The sequence below is a fragment of the Numida meleagris genome, chromosome 19 (assembly GCF_002078875.1).
Source record: "Numida meleagris isolate 19003 breed g44 Domestic line chromosome 19, NumMel1.0, whole genome shotgun sequence".
Classification (NCBI taxonomy): Eukaryota; Metazoa; Chordata; class Aves; order Galliformes; family Numididae; genus Numida; species Numida meleagris.
The window spans coordinates 3,872,977-3,890,686 of NC_034427.1; the positions used below are offsets into that span (position 1 = coordinate 3,872,977).

Consider the following 17,710-nt stretch of genomic DNA (forward strand, 5'->3'; position numbering starts at 1 on the left):
TTCTATCTACTTGGAAGAAAGGAAGCTATTTTTATCGAACACATTCCATAAAATTTGGGTAAGGTCAATGTTAAATATTCATTTTGGTATGTTTGACATGTTTTGATACCTACCAGTAATAACACAGGGAGAGACTGATGTGGAATTAAGAGGGAGGAGGAAAATACAAATGTAATTTTTAGAAGTTTAGGTTCACGTCATCGATTCTGGACGAATACAACAAAGCTTCTACTCAGTGCAGTGCTGATCATTGCTCGGACAGCAGTGTAAGTGTGAGAGCTGAGGTTTGAGCACGCAGCTGGCATGTAGAAGCAGAGCAAACCACTTCAGGCCATGCTGCTGTTTGTGCCAGTGCCCCTGCTTTTGATGTGGCTGCCACATGTGCACGGCCTTGCCAGGACTGAATTAGGCAAACATTTCATTAGAAAGAAAATTGTCAACCACTACTTTTACGTGATTCCAAGAACAAATCTTCCTCTCCACCCCACCCCCTCTCCCAGTACAGTTATTTGGTGGGAGCAGAGCTTTCTGGATAGAAATCTGAACATTGCTTGATCATGTGAATAACTAGAAGGGGCAAAATACATTTGAAAGAATTTTCCACCTTGACAACAGCAGCACGGAGAGTGAGATCAGGACTTCTTGAGACTCCAGAGAGAGTGTTGGGTTCTCATCTTCTGGATGGATAGACAGGTTTCTTGGTATTTTGATAACAGTGTCAGAGCTCGGGATAGCTGTAGGACAAGAAAATAAATCAGTTCCTGACTTTGTGTGAGTCATTGCTGGGTATCCATGTTAGAATTACACTTTCTCACCCTCCTAGCAGGATACATGACCTCATATGCCCACAGGAGACTATCTGTTGGATTTGTTCCATTTTGTGTAATTTTGAAATTCATGAAGGTTCATTGGAAGGATTAATTATGTATGAGGCATGTGTCTGCATGTTCTTTTCATCTGCGAATGTTATCCTGCATGCAGTTATTAAGGGTCTGATTGGACTGAACGTTTTGACAAGAATTCAGTGACAAAAGGGGCCCATTAGTCTTTGAAGTCATGGGCCAAGGAAGAGGAATGCAAGTAACATCAGTAATGACCTCATTTAACTCATGACAGAGTACAAGATAATCACGAAAGGTCATTGTAATAACTGTGTTGTACTCTGTGTGCTGCAGTGCCCGTGTTTCAGTCAGTCTGTATTGCAGCTTTAATGCTCGCTGAAATCCTCTTATGTTCAAATACAGGAAGGATGGGCAGAACAAGACAAAAGCCAGAAAGGTCTTTCCCTCTCTTGCATCCTTAAAAGTGAATTAGCAAAGAGTTAGAAACGATGAAAGACGTTTTTTATCTACTGAGAGTTTTTCATGGAAAATTGCTTTTTTGACTGAAAGAACTATCTTGTTTAAAAAAAAGGGTTTCTGTAGAAAATACGGTATTTCCATCATAGCTACAAAGCAAAACTACTTCATTTTTTAGTTGAAACTGAAAATCTGTGGGGAGAGACACACCACTCAAAATTGCCAAGGAAAAAAAAAATACATTTTACATTATTAGAACATTTCTGTGAACCTCTAATGCAATTATCCAGTTAGTTTTATGAGAAGCACACGGAGCATCCAACGGCCAACTTTGGAAATGCATCTCCTTTCTCCCTAACAGTTACACCATAAGTAACCATAATTTTGGAAAAGAAAAGTAACAAGGAAAACAAAGTAAACTCTACTACCCATTTCACACTCTTTGCTTTTATCTTGCCCTCTTATGACCCAGTATAATCTCAGATTTTTGTACAGACCTATGTGAAAGTACAAAAATGTCATAAAACAGACAATTCTCCCAGTCCTTTTGTTGTAGTGGGGAAGAGGAATCACTGGGAATCCCATGGAAGGAATCTGTACTTGAAGGTAGCAGCAATCCCTGCAGTCCTCAGAGATCTGAGTATTTTACAGAGGGCTTGGTTTTGTTGCTGTGGTGGATCAGCTTTAACCCAGTTGTGCATGGGCAGTGCAAGCAGTTTGCATTAGATGTTCGCAGGCTGTTTTCCCTCTCTTGTTTTGCTTCCTAGCTGTGTCTTTTCTATGGTTACTTTGTATGGTTTCACTCGAACTCTGCGGATATCTTCTGGTCTGGATGACTTGCCAGCCATACATACAGATTTCTGTTTTATCAGGTGTTTGGAATAGAGAACACTTTGCCGTCAACACAAGAATGGATGCTAGTTCCTTTGTTTAGCCCTTGCTGGAGGTTTTTTTGGACAGACGCAGTCCACACGGGCCTGATTTCCACAAACAGCTCTACGTTGTGCCATCAGCTTATTTCCCTCCTGTATAAAGTTGGCTTTGTGTTTGTGTTTTAATAAGCAAGCCTTCTAACAGCCAGAGTTGCATGCATGGTTATATGTGGATGCATTGACAGGGGACAGTGTATCTAGATCTATGCAGACCTGGAATTCATTGGAATTGGGATGCATCCCCACTGTGGATATATCAAAGCTGCTAATTCCCATTTAAGAAATAAGTAAACCATCCCGTTATACTCAAAGTATGCCGTGCTTAAGAAGCCAGCCCAAGCACAAAGATGTATGTGAAGCCTGGTTTACACTTATGCACAGCTGTCAAAGTTATTTGGAAATTTGCGTGCTTTTCTGATGTCTTCATGCTGTTTGATATTACTTAAAGTACCAATGGCGACAAGCCCTTTGTGCTCAGCGCTCTCCATTGATCACATCAGCAGCGATGATTCGGCTTTGAGATCCTGCTTTGGGGTGCACTGATCACAGGGTAAAGCACAGTGTAGACTTTTCAGGCCAGTTCCTTCTGTTGGTGCTTCATTGTTCTCAAGAGTTTTTGAAAGGGATATTTCTCATCTTGACCCCTAAAATGTTAAGCAAAGCTTCAAGTTTTAATTGCTCAGGTCTGCTTGAATCTCCAGTTGGCTTTATTTCACAATAACTGGGTGTTTGAAAACATTCAAGTGTGTAGAAATAACGTTACGCTGATTTCAATGTCCACAGTCAGGCCTTGCAGTTGTTTTCTTGCAACACGTGTCTCATGGTGTTGTTTTTTACTGGAAGCCAAACAAGAGGGGCTAGTGGAAAACATGTGACTCTATCTGTTATTTACATCCCCTTCCACCCCGCCAGCCAACACAGTTCGAACATGAAAGTCACTGCAGAGCAGCAGCCTATAAATATTCAGAAAAATACAAGCAGGGCAGAAACATTGCAAAAACCTTTGCCTAACAGTTCACAGACCCTAAGAACTGGGACTAACCACTGCTGGCCGGGGACACGGGCTGCAGTCAAACAAAGACTGATTGTAATTTTGTGGTTGGACATGAATGTTTTGCACAACACTGATTGAGGCCACTTTGAAAACTGGGCCAGGATTGTAAAATAACTTATTTACTGCAGTATGCATTGTGTTTGAAAACACAGCAAAGCCTTGCAGATTCTGACTGGGCTTGGTGGAGACCTTATGGCTGGAAAAACCTCTTCTGGCTATGAGGAGCCATGTGGGACCTCAACTGTTTTATTTGTTGCCTTTGATTTGGTGAGGCAAAGTGGATTAAACATGAAGCAAAGGATTGGGTATCTTGTTTTAGTTCTAATTCCACGTTTTCCATTGATTTCTCTCTGTGTTCTTTGGCAAGTCACTTTAACCCTTTGGCCCTTTGATTTCTTACCCAAAGAACTGGAGTAACACTGTCCTACTGAGAGAGCTTGGTGTGTCGACTAATGAATTAATGGTAATGAATTAATAATTATAAAGCTTGTAGTACATAGAAAGCCTCATGTTAGTGGTAAATGGTACAGGAATCTCGTGAGTGTGCAGCGCTGTCTGTTTGTGTCATCTTCCACTGATCTGCTTTGGAGCCTCAAGTGAATGCAAGCTTGAGCTTGGGGACTGAACTTGTGACCGGGACTGTGATGACCTCGTGCCTCAGGGCAGAATGCCATGGGTTGGGGTGTGTTGGTAGTGGCAGATGCAAACGGGCTCTCTTTGAGCTTTCCACATGGGCATCAGTGCCTGATGTTCATTGATTTCCGTGGGGCTTCATTGGAACCTCTCTGTGAGCTGCTCTATAAACCAGGTACTGCTCGTACAGTGTTGTCAGGCAGCCAGCTGCTCCTGAAATGAGGTGAAAGCCATGTTCTCCCACAAGTGTTATCCAGGGAAACTCAGGCAGCTCGAGAACAGCCCCTGGTGTAGCTAGTGAAGGAGGAATGCATGGGCATGTACTCACTGTTCATGGGGGGAAGGTGTAAAGCATCTCCCGAGGCTTCAGTGTGGGAAACACAAAATAATTTTGAGTAGGTGGGTTTGCTTTCTTACCTGAAGTTGCTGGTCAGTCTTTTCATTCGGCAGTTTAGTCATTAGTCCAGCATTAGTCCAGCACCTGCCTGCCCCAGAGATGGGACTTGGAGGAGTTGCTGCCTGTGAAGGCTGAGCCCCAGCAGTGGGCCTGCTGCTCCTCGTTGCTGTGTGGGACCTGCTGGCTGGGTAAGCTAGGCAGGCCCTGCTCTGGCCACTGCCCTTTAGTTGCTTCTCTGGTTGTGCTAGGCTCTGAGGGAGAGCCTAATTAAAATAGTTGCTTTAGTAAGAAAAAGCAAGTCTGACTAAATTGTGGTGGCAAAAGCAAAAAGGGTAGGAGGGAAGATGCAGGTCTTGTAGGCAATTTACTATAACAAATTTGCTTTGAGATGTAACTTTGGCTTCTTTCTCACCTGTTTAGGGCCTAAGAGCTACAAATCTGCTCTGCTTGATTTGCCTCCATATATTTATATGTCGTCTGTGTGACTTCCACACAGAACAAGCCATGATAGAAATCTTTCATTTAATTAAAATTGATTTTAAAATTCCCTTGATCAATAATGAGTTAAAATTCATCCCAGCAGTGATGGGAACAGCAAACCTTCTGAGAAAAGCTTTCAGGCCAGTGGTTTTGGCTCTGGAGACTGGGTCTTGCCTGAAATTATCCCTTTCTTGGCTCCAGGCTCCGTGGTGCTTGGCACAGGATGGTTTACCCTATAGCCCAGCTTGTCAGCCACCCATATGGAAAGCTGAGACATCCAGGCTAAAGGTCTCTTTCTTATTCTGCCTTTTTCAGTACAGATGCTTTCAACATCAAACTCCTTATACTGTCTATTGCCTTCAGGTTGGTAGTACCTTCTATGCTTCAAAATGAAATGAGTACTTTGTGGAAAATGACTCAATATTTCTTCTTTGATTCCTACACCATAGCCTATTTGATCTTTTTGAAGTGATCACTCAGATGGCAACATGGGCTAAGTTATTAGTGCAGCCGTGTTTAACGGCTACGTTTAAAATATTGCAAAAGGGCCCCTCTGCATCTAAGCTTTATTCCCAGGCAGAAGGAATACCCAAAGCAAATATGTATAATATGAAATATCCCTGTGTGTGTCACCTTTCCTTACAGAAATTTGAGAGATTAATAAAGACTGGCTTCAAATGACGGTTATAGTCTGTTGTTCACACTCCAGGGTGCTTCCTAATTAATTGTCTCAAGCCTTCACTGAGAGATACTGTACCAAAAGTGCTGTGATCGAGGAAAATTAAGAGGCTGGAGTACTCACTTGGTGCTGCTCCTCTCCTGAGAGTTGGTCCCATACCAACATGTGATGAGAACTTTGTTCCTGATCGAGCAGTGGGATCACCCTGCTTGAGTTCCTTTGAAACCACATTGACTTGAAATAGCAGATTAACACAGAGGATCTGATAGCAGGACTGGGGCTCTCATTAGCGCTGGACTAGAATAAATGCAGAAGGTAGCACCAGGGGGTTTAAAAATTAAAATAATAAAATGTCAACTCTGTAACTAGTGTGTAAATAATAGCAGTCCACATCAATAAACGCAGAGTAAAACTGAGAGTAAAGAGTGCCTTGAACACAAGTAACAGAATATTAGTCCAGGCAGATGTTTTTGTGCCAAAGAGGAAGGAAAGGAAATATTGTGTGTACTAGAGAGGACCAGTGTGATGTCTGATTTGATGGATATGTTACCACTTTAGTCCCTAGTTAGGGAAAATTGGCTTATTGAATTGTTAGTTCATTTTGTGTTGAAAATATTGTGAAAGGTTTTGCTGTCCTTTGCTATCTTTTAGAAATATAGAATACCAAAAGATGCCACGATGATAAAATGTTTTTGGAAGCAGAGACACAAGCACCCCCCAGGCATTAGGGAATGCCCGTACAAAGCGGCGTGCAATGTAATTATCACTCAGTTTACATTAATTCTGTGATGTTGAAAATATTGAGTGAAATTTGCAGACACTGTGATCGTGGAAGTCTTTCTGCTCCTTAAAGGAAAATTTAGACAGCATCTTCATGTTAGTAGGAGAGGTAATAGTTTCTTATATCCCTTGAGAGGGATAATAAATACCTTGAGAAGGTCTTTAGCTTATATGTCCATCTAGAGTCTGCCCTTGAATGATGATAAATAACAATATTTATTGCAGCCTATTACAACCACTGAAGCACTCCTGTCAAAAGGTCTCAGTAGCACCCTGCAGTCATTCATTACTGGAGCCATGCAGTTGCACAGTACCCTGACGGCGCAGCTCGGTGTGCTAACAGCACCTGTGTGGCAGCGGAGTGACCCGAGCCTTAGCGATGCTGAGCCACCTGCTCAGTGCTGCTGCAAGCTGATGGCACTGGGAACAGCCCACCAGTCTCCTGGCTCCTGTGCTCTCTACTCCAGACATCGCTGCTCTGCGTGCAAAATTCCTTTGGTTTTCTTTTTTTTTTCTTTTCTCTTACACTTATCACACTTTTACAGAGCCAGTAAAGTACCCCAAACTTACTCGTTTTACTTTATGATGAGAAACATTTTACGTGTCTGCTTGGTAATAGAATGAGATTCTTGATGCTCTTTCAACCGAGCATCTTGTGAGCATCTCTCTGAGTTTCTCTGAGCATCTAGGAAGCAGTGCAGGAAAATTCCCCTCTGCTCCACAGATGGGATATGGGGCCATCTTGCATTGTGCTACCCTGTATTTTAGTGCACTGATTCCATGCTGTGAGATGACCAGAACTCTTGCCTTATAGTTTCCTGTTCTCCCTTTTTCTCATCCCCAAAACCCTGAAAAATATGGCAGGTGATGTGATCTGACTACTGATTTCTTTTGCTCATCTTCTGGAATCAGCAAGGAGTGCCTCTGAAGCAATGAGTAGGATGAAACAGAAATGTCTTTTTTTTTTTTTCCCTCAAATTCTTTATATTAAAACTAAAATTCATCAGTTGTAGAAATCGTTTGCTTTCCTGGAATGGTTCCTTCTGAGGGAGCGTATTCTGATTGCTCAGGATAAACACTCGCTTATTTCTTGTGGGAGGAAGAAAACTATTGTGAGAAGGATAGGTAAAAAACCATGGAGTTTTTTGTCTTTCCTGATACGGAGTATCACACAGTGGCATTAAAGGCTGTGAGATCCTTGGTAATAGCATAGTTCCAGTGATTGTGCAATGAAATATTAAAATGTTAATATAGTCATCAAGAGCTCCATGCTGCCTCAGCTCCTTAAACCTCTTTCAGAAGGAGAGTTCGGGTCAGAGGAGTGGTTCCTTGCTTGGACTTTAAATGTGCTTTTATTTCCGTGAAGGCATTTTGGAGCCTCTACCTTCCTTCCTAAAAACGTAGTTGGGGGAACATTTGCCAATTTAAACAGCCCCCCTTTTCCCTCCTCTCCCATGCACCTGCTCTGTGTTTCTCTGCTGTTCCATCCTTGTAATTGTGCCACTGCATTCATTGCTCATGGCCGCAAGGGAGCTGGGTGCGGAAAGCCAAGGTAGTTTAAGGGAAATGGCAAACTCACAAATACAACTGCTCAAATTTTAATTTTGGCCCATATGCTAATACACACATACTAAAAATAGCATTCATCTATTTCAGGCTGAGGAATGGCCAGTGCCTGGATTTCTGAATATTAGGAAGAGCAGGATGCATTGAGTCCCACTTTGCAGCAGAGACTTGTGAGCAAACACCAGCCCCTGGGGGAGAAGTGTGGTCCTGTTTACTTGCTGCCATAACTGCTTCACTGAAGACAATTTTAAGCTTCCTAGGAAAGTTCATTAAAAGGTATGGGTTTTGCTGTAGTGAAAACACAGTATGTGTCAGCTATGGAGATTATTTTGTATTTTGATTGGAAATGAAAATGGACACTGCTTCCCAGAAGAAAATCTGACCAAGCACAAGACTATACTGAAGACAATTTAGGGCCTGTGCTTTGTGTTTTCTGCAACAATTATCTGTTATGTGGAAAATTCCATTTTCAGAAAGTCCACAAAATTGCCCAGAGAGAGAGGGAGATTCCACTGGTTTCAATCATCAAACAGTTGGCTTAGATGGAAGACTTTGCTCTCCTTGCCTTATGATGCCTTCCTCTGCCCTCTTACATATGAGCTCTGTGTTTTCAGTTTGTAGATCTGAAGGCAGCACGAAAGGCTTGGCAGATCCTTTGGTTTGGTGACTGTGATGTGTCTGATGTGCTGGAATATGGCTCACAGAGCTTACCTGCTTCCGAGGTAGAAAGTGTAGACAACAATTTCAGAAAGCTGGAGGAAAAGTGGCAAAACAAGCAGCAGCTGCAATTCTCTTGCATCCTTTTCAGTGGTGTTAGTGTGCTCCTGGGACACACCTTGTGATCTGTTACCCTCTAGAGTTCTCCCGTGGTTGCCTTTTGTCTCTTCCTCTCAGGACCCTTTTGACCATCTGTGGCTTGCAGAGAATATGAAAGCTCCTTCCTGTGCCCAAGATCAATAGCTTTAAAAAGAGAGTACGAGAAGCCACTAATCATCTTTTCCACCAGGCATGATTAATTTCTGAAGTGCTTCAGCGAGTTTGCTTTGAAGTTCTGTTATTTATTTATTTTTAACAAGTGTCCAGAACGCGAGGGCCCACCCACGTGTCCTGCAACAGGAGATGGCTCCTCCAGTGTTGTTTGGATGTGGGTGGGCCACGGCACTTTTTGGAAAGCTCTCCCAAATCCTGGAAATAAGATTTCAAAAGCCAATTGAGAAGTTTCCCCAAGCGCCCTGGCTTCAGTGGAAAGCGGTGCTGCTTTCCCGTCTGAATCTTGGATTAAGAATAGAAGGAAAAAGGGGGGGGGGGGGGGGTTGGGGGAAAAAAAAGGAAAAAAACTGGGCAAGAAAAAGTAAAAGAGAGAAAAAAGAAAAGGGGGGGGGGGGGGGTGGAACTCAACAGCCACTCTACAGACTTAAATGTGGTTCAGTTCCTCAGCTCCACTGCAGCTGAGTAGGAGACTGACTGAGAGAAGCTGTGTCCTGACAACCTCCTCTTTACGTGAGTAAATAAGACATTCCAGCACTGCTGAGGCAGGGCCAGTGGAAAGATATATTTTTAAGTGACTAAGTCATCCACACATCTACCTGGTCTCTCTTCCTGTTTCTGCTACACTCCATGGCAACGCTGAGGGCTGCTATTACTGCAGCATTACTTGCACAAGGAGGGATTACACATACAGCACGGGAACGGTTCCTCTGGAACGCTGAAGCAACACAAACACTGTGTCCTTTGCAAGTACAAAAAAAATGTTGTACTGTGAAATGGGTGATGTGGTATTGGCTCACTCAGAGGTTGACCTGCCAGCATACTGGAGTGGGTACGTTCATGAGCCTCGACGTTGCTTCCAGTTGTATTTGGCCAGGATTGTCTAATCCATCCTTGGCACTCAGAGATGTGCACTTGTACACAAGCCATAGATGGCTGAGCTGTAATTGATTGTTGCTCAGTTTGTAGGTACAAATAAAAGCACCGTGCACGTGTTTTGTCCTCTGTACAGATACATTTCTAATAGTCAGGCTTTGAAAATGCTTTACATTTCACGTAGATATCAAATATATACACCACTCCTGTGAGTCTGTCACTGAATACCAGTTGAGGAAGGTGCCTATTGTTGGGAGATCCCTCTTTGAAAACAGAGCATGGTTATCCTTTATTTTTACACTGGATTTGCTTATTTTTTGTTCATACACATCTCTGTCATACCCACTTCTGGCTGCCACGAAGTGCTGAGGCTCCGTGAGAAAATCTGTTTTCCTCGTTTTGCAGCACTAGTTCGGATGGAACCAAAGTCTAATGAGAAAGCTTGAGCTGGCAAAGTTTCTGGCCCAAATGCATCGACATGAATTTCTGGGCATCTGTGCTCGATATGAAGCACCTGCTCATGTAAGGTATGTTCTGTAAAGATTGGATGATGGCCCAATTAGAAAGGAAGAATTCCCACATTAGAGAAAAATTACCTGTTGAAGGCACAACAGTGACTGAAGAAATCTGAGGCTTGGCAGTATGGCAGAATAACAGAGGTAGGAAGAAAGCCTGTACAGCAGGGAGGGAGAGATATACACAAGACATTACAAAGTTGTGTAGTGATGGCAGCAAATTGCTAATGCGCAAAACAAGAGGAAAGCGGCTCCCTTAGTGTTTCTGGAAATGTGAAATGCATTTCAGGCTGTCTCTTGAGGGTGAGCCACTTATAAAGCAGTTGAATGATGACAGTGGATTTCAGTGAAGCTAAAACTGAATAGAGACAGCTGTAGACATTTCCATAAAGGGAATCTCCCAGGAAGTAGTCTGTGAGGGAATCCAAGCTTTGTTTTGGTAAACACTAGATGCAATGGCTCTAAATCTTCCTGGGGATGTGTTTTTCTCCAGCTGAGTATAAAAATTATGCTTCCTTTATTCCATTCTCCTTTGCTTCTTTGTCCTCCTTCACACTGAAAGTTGTTTCTGTTGTATTTTCAAAGGCAGCTTCTCATCTGCTGGTGTGGGATGAAGTTTGTTCTCTGGGCACTTGATGTCACAGGGTTCCGTAGCTGATACTTGTGCCTCTGGTGTCTCCTTCCTTGTGGCCAGTGGGGCAATGACCAGTACCATGACTGGGTGTAGACACTCAAACTGAGGTTTTTAAAGTCCTTGTAAGAATCGGGCGGATGGCAAAAGAGAGCTTTGATTGAATTAGAACCAATATAGAAGCATTTCTGGAATTTTTCACAGTGAAAAAAAACCAAAATCTTAGTTCTCATACTAGGTTTCTGTATGCCAAACATCCATTGTGAGACAGTTCCTGACATCATGATGCATTCTCTGTCCAGGCTTACACACAGCTGATGTGATGCAAATTTGGCTGATTTAAAAAAAAAAAAAAAGAAGACTTAAGGTGAAGGAAGGTCAAGGAAGAAAGTGACAGCATTGCTCAGTCAAGGCTTGGGCTGTCGCTGTGGTTCCTTATGGATTAATTGCTCAGGAGAAGATGATTCATAAACTGACTGTCAGTGCACTCAACACCATCAACTCCAATTACTTTGCCCTCTCCTAGTTTCAACCCAAGCACGTGATTTTTCTGTCCTAATTTAGAAGTGGAGAAAATATTTGGTTCTGGGACCGTGACCTTGTATTACAAACTAATTTTCATTCTTATTCAGATACATACAGGTGAGTTATAACTCTCGCCAGCCCACCAAATCCCCCTTGTAAAGAACACAGCCATTCATGTATTGAGAGGGAGAGGAGAAGCAGCTTGTTGGCCAATCCATTTACTTCCCACCTTCCTGTTGTGTGCAGTGCAACTATTCCTTCTCATGCACAAAAGATTTTATTGTTAGCTGTCTGGTTTCTGCAAAGGCATTTTTGCACCTGCTGCAGCAGCTCCTGGCAACGAATATGGGGTACAAGTGCTCATGCTGACATCGGAAGTTGCTCAGCCTGTTGGGGATTATACTTTTCTTGCTGTCTTCTTTCATCATCTCTTACAGGTTTTCCTTTCCTGCTTCTTTGGGTTCTGTGGATGTAGCCTCGGTGCAGTTAGTAGAAGCAGGGTTTCATCACACTCTCAGAAATGGTGATGGGTGGTGTGCTGGTTCTGTATGGCTGTCTCACTGAATCTGTAGCCATCGTACTAAGCTGCGCAAGTGGCTTAAAGCTGTTTGGCAAGAGAGGATTTAAGGCCCTTCACATCTCACCCCTACCCCCAGTAAAATTAGTGATATTATTGAAGAGTTGGGATGGCGAAATGATGCTAGAGAAATTTGCTGTGAAAAATTAAGAATGTGAAAATGTACGAGTTTTTCCCTGTGCTTGTTTAGTGTCTTGTGTCCGCCAATGCTACCTTGGATGCATGTAGGAAATGACTTCCCCCCCCCCATAACAATATTTCCTTCTTGTTTGCAAAAAAGAAGGAGATAAAGAGAGGGCTACACCACTGTAAGGGGTAGATGCTGGAGTGCTGGTACTGCCATATGTACAGCTCTATCTTTTGTTTGTGGCTAACTGAAGTGCATTGGGTGCATATCTCTGCAAGACAGCGTCTGCCTTGGCGCAGCAGCTCCCTAATGTTCATGAAACTTACAAAGCACACGAAGATACATTCGTCTGCTCCTTCCCCCCCTTCTTTTGAAACCTTAAGGTGTTGACTGGTGGCTCACTGTAGCACTTAGTAGTTCCCACCCATTCACACCTCTGCTTGTCTGCTGTCTCCACCTCCTCTCACACTTCTATTGCTGTAATGATGTGTTGCAGAAATAAATTGTGTCTCACAATGCATGTGTAGAAAGAACAAGGGGGTCTTTAAAAGCTGAGAAACAGGAGAACTAGGATGGAAAGGGAGAAGAGGGAAGTGCTTTTGGCATCCTGAACTGGTAGCGTATTACGTAGCGTATTATAATTCAAGCTAGATGCTCGCTGCTACACCACAGTGATTGTAACATTCATTTGGATGCTGGAAGTTAAATTCAGCAGGAAGGGATCGGGAAGCCCAGGGGTTGGGGTGCTGATAGACACTTTGGGAGATCCGGATGTCAACTCCCTGTGTTGCTGTAGGATCTGTATGCAGGAGTCTGGGTTGTGGCTACCTCTGAAATGTGAATCCTCGAAAATCCCAGTCAGCACCTTGGAGATTTTTGTGTCAGGGGAAGGAAACTTTCTAACCAAGAGAATGGAGTTGAAGCAAACATTCTGCATTTCAGCCTCAGCGCAGCTCTCCCGTAACTCCACATCTCTTCTCTTTGGGAACGTTGTGCCCCCTGACCCTGCTCGGAAGGGCCGAGGCTGTGCTCTGCATTCCCAGCACCACTGGCACCGCGCAGCTCTGCATTCCAGGTCAGAGCTCCTCAGAACGCGGTGCTGCCGGAGACAGTGCAGATCTTTATTATTTTCTTTCCCTTTTCATTAAATTTCTGTGAGCTCAGGATTTGAAATGATGGCTTGCCCTTAAAGAGCCGGTTGCACTTGACAAGTGTGTGGCAGTGCCTCATTAATTACCAGCAGCACAACCTCTGTTAGGTGGAATATTTGTTCAGCGCACATAATTATCTCTCTGTCGTTCTCTCTCTCGTATTGATTCATGTGGAAAAATATGATTAAAACATGAACATCTACAAATGATTCAGAATAACAAGAGAGGAAAGGCCGTTGTTTTTTTGGGGTTTTTTTGTTGGTTTTTTTTTTTTTTTTTGCTCTGACTATGGCAGATTGCTGTAATTACAGCTGAATGGTGATACACTTCTGCATGCCCCCACCAGGCTGCACGCTCCTTTCCAGCCCCAGTGGACTGTTCAGATTGAGGGATGCTTCGAAGAAATCCCCTCCTAAGGATGTTTCCTTGACCCATTCAGAATCTTTACCTCGGCACTCGTGCATCTGAGCTCTGGTATAGGGTCATGTGAGTTGGGGATAGGGAAAGAAGCGCCGAGCCTTCAGACATCTGTTGTGGTGTTTGGGCCAGGAGCGGCAGGAGGCTGTGCCAGTTGGGCAGCCACTCTGCAGATTGCAGTCGGCTTGCTCTCGGTGCCAGCGTTAATAATGTGGGCTTCCCGCTGCGGGGTGGCACTGCCAGCTTCCTAATTAGGGCCCACTGGAAGCAGCAAAAGGTGAAGTGGTCATTCTTTCCCTCCCCCTGTCTTTGTCTCTTCTCTGTGGGTTTATGCCAAGTTCTTCATTCGTTCAGCCACGGAGTGCAGTGGGGAAGAGCAGGGCAGGGTCCTGTGTGCTCTTGCCTTGATCTTGAGTTAAACGAGTAGAAACGGTGATCTGCGGAGCCCCTCAGGAAGGCCTGACTGGCTGTGCTGTGTGCGAAGATGACAGAACCAATTTCACACCTCATCCATTGCACGCAGTGGGCTCGCTCACTGTTCGCTCGCACAGCTGCTGCAGGCCACGGGGCGGGCACTGCTTCCCTCATCGTTTTGGGTAGGGGCTGCGTTGGAAGGGCCTCATTCAGAGGCCAGGAACACCTTACGTACACGAGAGAGGCAGTTCTTGCTTCTTCTTAACGCTGTAAATACTCTTCCAGAGGACTCATTGGATCTCAGTAGCTTCAGGCCACATTTTGCTCAGTTCTGGATTTGGGCATCCCCAAAAAGGTTTTGGCAGCTGCGGCAGGGAAATAATTGCAAAATCACCAGACTGCTGGCCTGTTGCTGCTGGTGTGGGTGTCTGTGCCATGGGCACAGGCAGGAGGGCAGCTCCAGGCAGTGCCAGCGTGCTACGGGGGAAGGATGGCACGTCTCATGGAAACTGGAAGAGCAGTTTTCAGGATAAGGGCTGTTTTTCCTTCTGTTTACTTTCCTTAAGCAGAGGCCTTATGGAAGTTTATTAGAGGTCTGTTTCTCGGCTAATTGAGGAGGAAATGGGATTCGTTGTATGAAAAAACAAGCAGGCAAAATGCAACCTGCAGAGTTCAGCTGGACCCGTAGACCTGAGCCTGAGGTCGCTGTCACCAGAGCCCTCGTGATCAACTTGCAGTGCTTTTTTCCCTTGACAAGAAACAGGGCATTCAGCTTTTGCTTGCAAGGTTTAGAATTGCAGACCTGGAGCGTGGGCTGCACAAAGTTGCTTATGAATCAAAACTGAGGAAAGGAGTCCCGTGAACGCTTGCCAGCTGAAATTACTGACTTTTCCTTGGCTTTTCCTATAATTTGCTGTTAGGAAACCTGTGATCAGGTTTTAGCCTGTGAGCCAGAAGCAGCCAACTATCAGCAGCCTCTCTTATTGCCTGATTAAAGGAAGTCCTTTCAACTGCCCTCCTTTTTGATCGGCAGCGCAGTGCGATGCGTATCCCCGTGACTGCACGACGCGAAGCAGTGAGGCTTCTGCCAGAGGTATTTAACACAAATGCACTGCCTACTGCAGACAGCCCTCAGTGAGCTGACCTGCACGAGGGAAGGGAAATTCTCTTTCTTGATGCCCACAAAATGCTTACCCTGAGCTGGTAAATACCTTCTAGTTAGTGCATTATGGCAGTTCTTTCCTCTTTGAGTCCTGTGAAACAAAAGAATGCCAACACTCATTTTGGCTATCTACTAATAAGAACATAATATTTATGATAAATATTTAGGAGAATTGCCGTAACATATGTACTAATATATTTGAGAAAGATCTGAAAAGCTGAAAAAGCTCCAGGTTCCAGGCAGGGTGAGGGAGAGAAGGGAAAAAAATATTCTTCTGAGAGACAGCAAATGTGTGTCTTTTTGTTTGGTAATATGGTATCCACGTAATGTCTCTGAAATGGCCACAGTTAAGGTTCATGCTACATTAGGAAAGCAAAGTGGTTTACATTGAAACTTAATAGAAGTCAATTGTGTTTGAAACATCTGATGCAGAAATAAAACACCTTATGTTTTATGGAAGCGAGGAGCTGCATATTTGGCACTCGCTCTCTCTAAACACGTGTGCTCCCTCTATCAGTTTGAGATGATCCAGGCCTGGCTGCTGCCCAGCCCTGCTCCTGCTCCAACCAGAATTACGCGGGTCGTGCTGTACTCCCTGCGCGGCCGCGCGCGTTCCCTCCTGAACCACATATTAACCTGGGGAGTTGGCATCTTTGCAGTTCTTCAGCTTTCCAGTTTCCTTACTGATGGCTAGTGCTTTCTTTACCAATATGATCTTTACTTCGTTTGAGAAAAGCTTGCTTTTTCCCCTGTGTTTTTGCTGTTACTTGATTGAACATGGTTCTTGATGCAGGCTGCACGTTCTTGAAGTTCACGGCAGAGCACAGGCCTCAGCACTGCTATAACAGTGTGCTATCCAGTTATCTAGGCAACAGGAAAGTATGGGGTCACTGACCAAACAACTTTATTTCGTAGATAGGTATGGTCATGAACTGATCCTTCACTTGAACTAAGTTTTCGTGTGAGCATGTTCCAAGCTCTATTTCTGCTTCTTCTAAATTACATGCTTATTTTCCTGTGCCTTATGCCTCTCCTTGACAAGTACAGATTTTATGTAGCGTGGGATTCAAACTGAAACGTGAGCCTGTGTTCTTTGCTGTGTTATGTATACGGAGATGTTCACGCATCCAGAGCGCGGGGGGCCTAAAGACAGGGAGCCGACCTGTGAAAGTGTAATCCAGAATTTACAAACACGAATGCAGACCCTCTTCCTCCTGAGGGTGTGCAGGTGATCAGCTGCTGCAATATCCCCTATGGAAGATTAGTTAGAGCTCGGATTTTGTGATAGGATTTATGTTTTATTCCTACGAGGCCAAGTCTACATTAAAACTGAACATTGTTGCCAGCACGCCAGATACAGAGTTTTGTGCTTTCTCTGGTACTTCAGACCTCTTCTCTTTAAGTACATAAAGGGAGCAAGAAGCAGATAAAATGACATTATCCATTCACACATTACATTCAGACTAAGTTACTGAATAACTTCAACGTGTTTTGTCCTTGACAAGTAAGCTGATCTGTGAAAATGTATAGGAAAAAGACAGGAAAACTTGGGCTTCTTGGCCACAGTTAAGATTATATGCATTTAGTCTCTTTTTTTTCCCCACAATAATTATTTACTTTTTGAGTATAAATCTAACATTTGATGCAAAATTAAACTGAAGCATTTTGTTTAATAAATTATGGTTTTTTGTTTACTGACAGAAGGTGAACCCTTCACTTGCATGTTAATCTGTTTTGTACACCTAGCACTGCTTCGATGTAGTGATATTTTCTGTGCTCTCAGTATCATTTTGTTAGCTGTTTGGAACAGAATTAGTGCAGAGCCTCTGAAATTTGCATATTCTACATAATTTTGTGAGCTCCTGGCTTCGTTTCCAATTAATTGTGTGTTATTGGAAACCAGGATTTGTCTATGCTAGAAATGGAGATAAAGTTCTTATATTTCATATGCCAGTGTGTTCAGGAGCATAATTCCCCAAACAGCTCTTTCTACTGAATAGGAACTGGTCAGTTTTGTGCTATTTTATATTAGGCCAGTTTTGTACAGAGGAGAACAATATATTTCGTGAAATAGCCTCAGATGTGTGGAAAATGTAATCTCAGAGGAGAACGTGATAAAGTAGTGAACTTAGTGCCAAAATGTTTAACTCTGCTCCCACTTCACCTTTCCTAAGGGATTCATTTCCATGGTGCTGATGCTGTAAGTCACCGTCCTTACCACGGTTTGTTTGTGTTGGCACTCCTGCAGGTTTTCCTTTTTGTTTTGCAAATCTTTGGTGAGTGGTGATGTGCGATGGTGATGGTGACGTGAGGGCAGTCTGGCTAGCTGTGCTGAGGCTGGGAGGACGGGAAATCTGTCTGTAAGGAGGAACGGGTGTTGTTGTGCATCATTTTATCGAGTGTGAGGAAATAGGCTGCTCCAGAGAGAATGGAGTGCTGAGCTCAGAAGTGGAAAGGGGCTTGGGTGCAGAGCTGTGTTTTGAAGGTCAGCCCTCTCTGAACAAGTCTT

The 17,710-nt window shown here is 43.8% G+C and overlaps 1 long non-coding RNA gene across 14 annotated transcripts in view; it reads left to right on the forward strand.

The window, feature by feature from the left end:
• Positions 1-17,710, forward strand: part of LOC110408423 — a 317,152-nt gene that overhangs the window by 121,356 nt on the left and 178,086 nt on the right. For 13 of the 14 annotated variants that reach the window (XR_002444331.1, XR_002444334.1, XR_002444325.1 and 10 more), the window contains one exon: positions 7,910-8,095. The exons of the other annotated variant lie outside the window; for it this stretch is intronic. This is a non-coding gene — a long non-coding RNA (uncharacterized LOC110408423). The remainder of the gene's footprint in view (positions 1-7,909; positions 8,096-17,710) is intronic. 14 annotated transcript variants of the gene reach the window in all.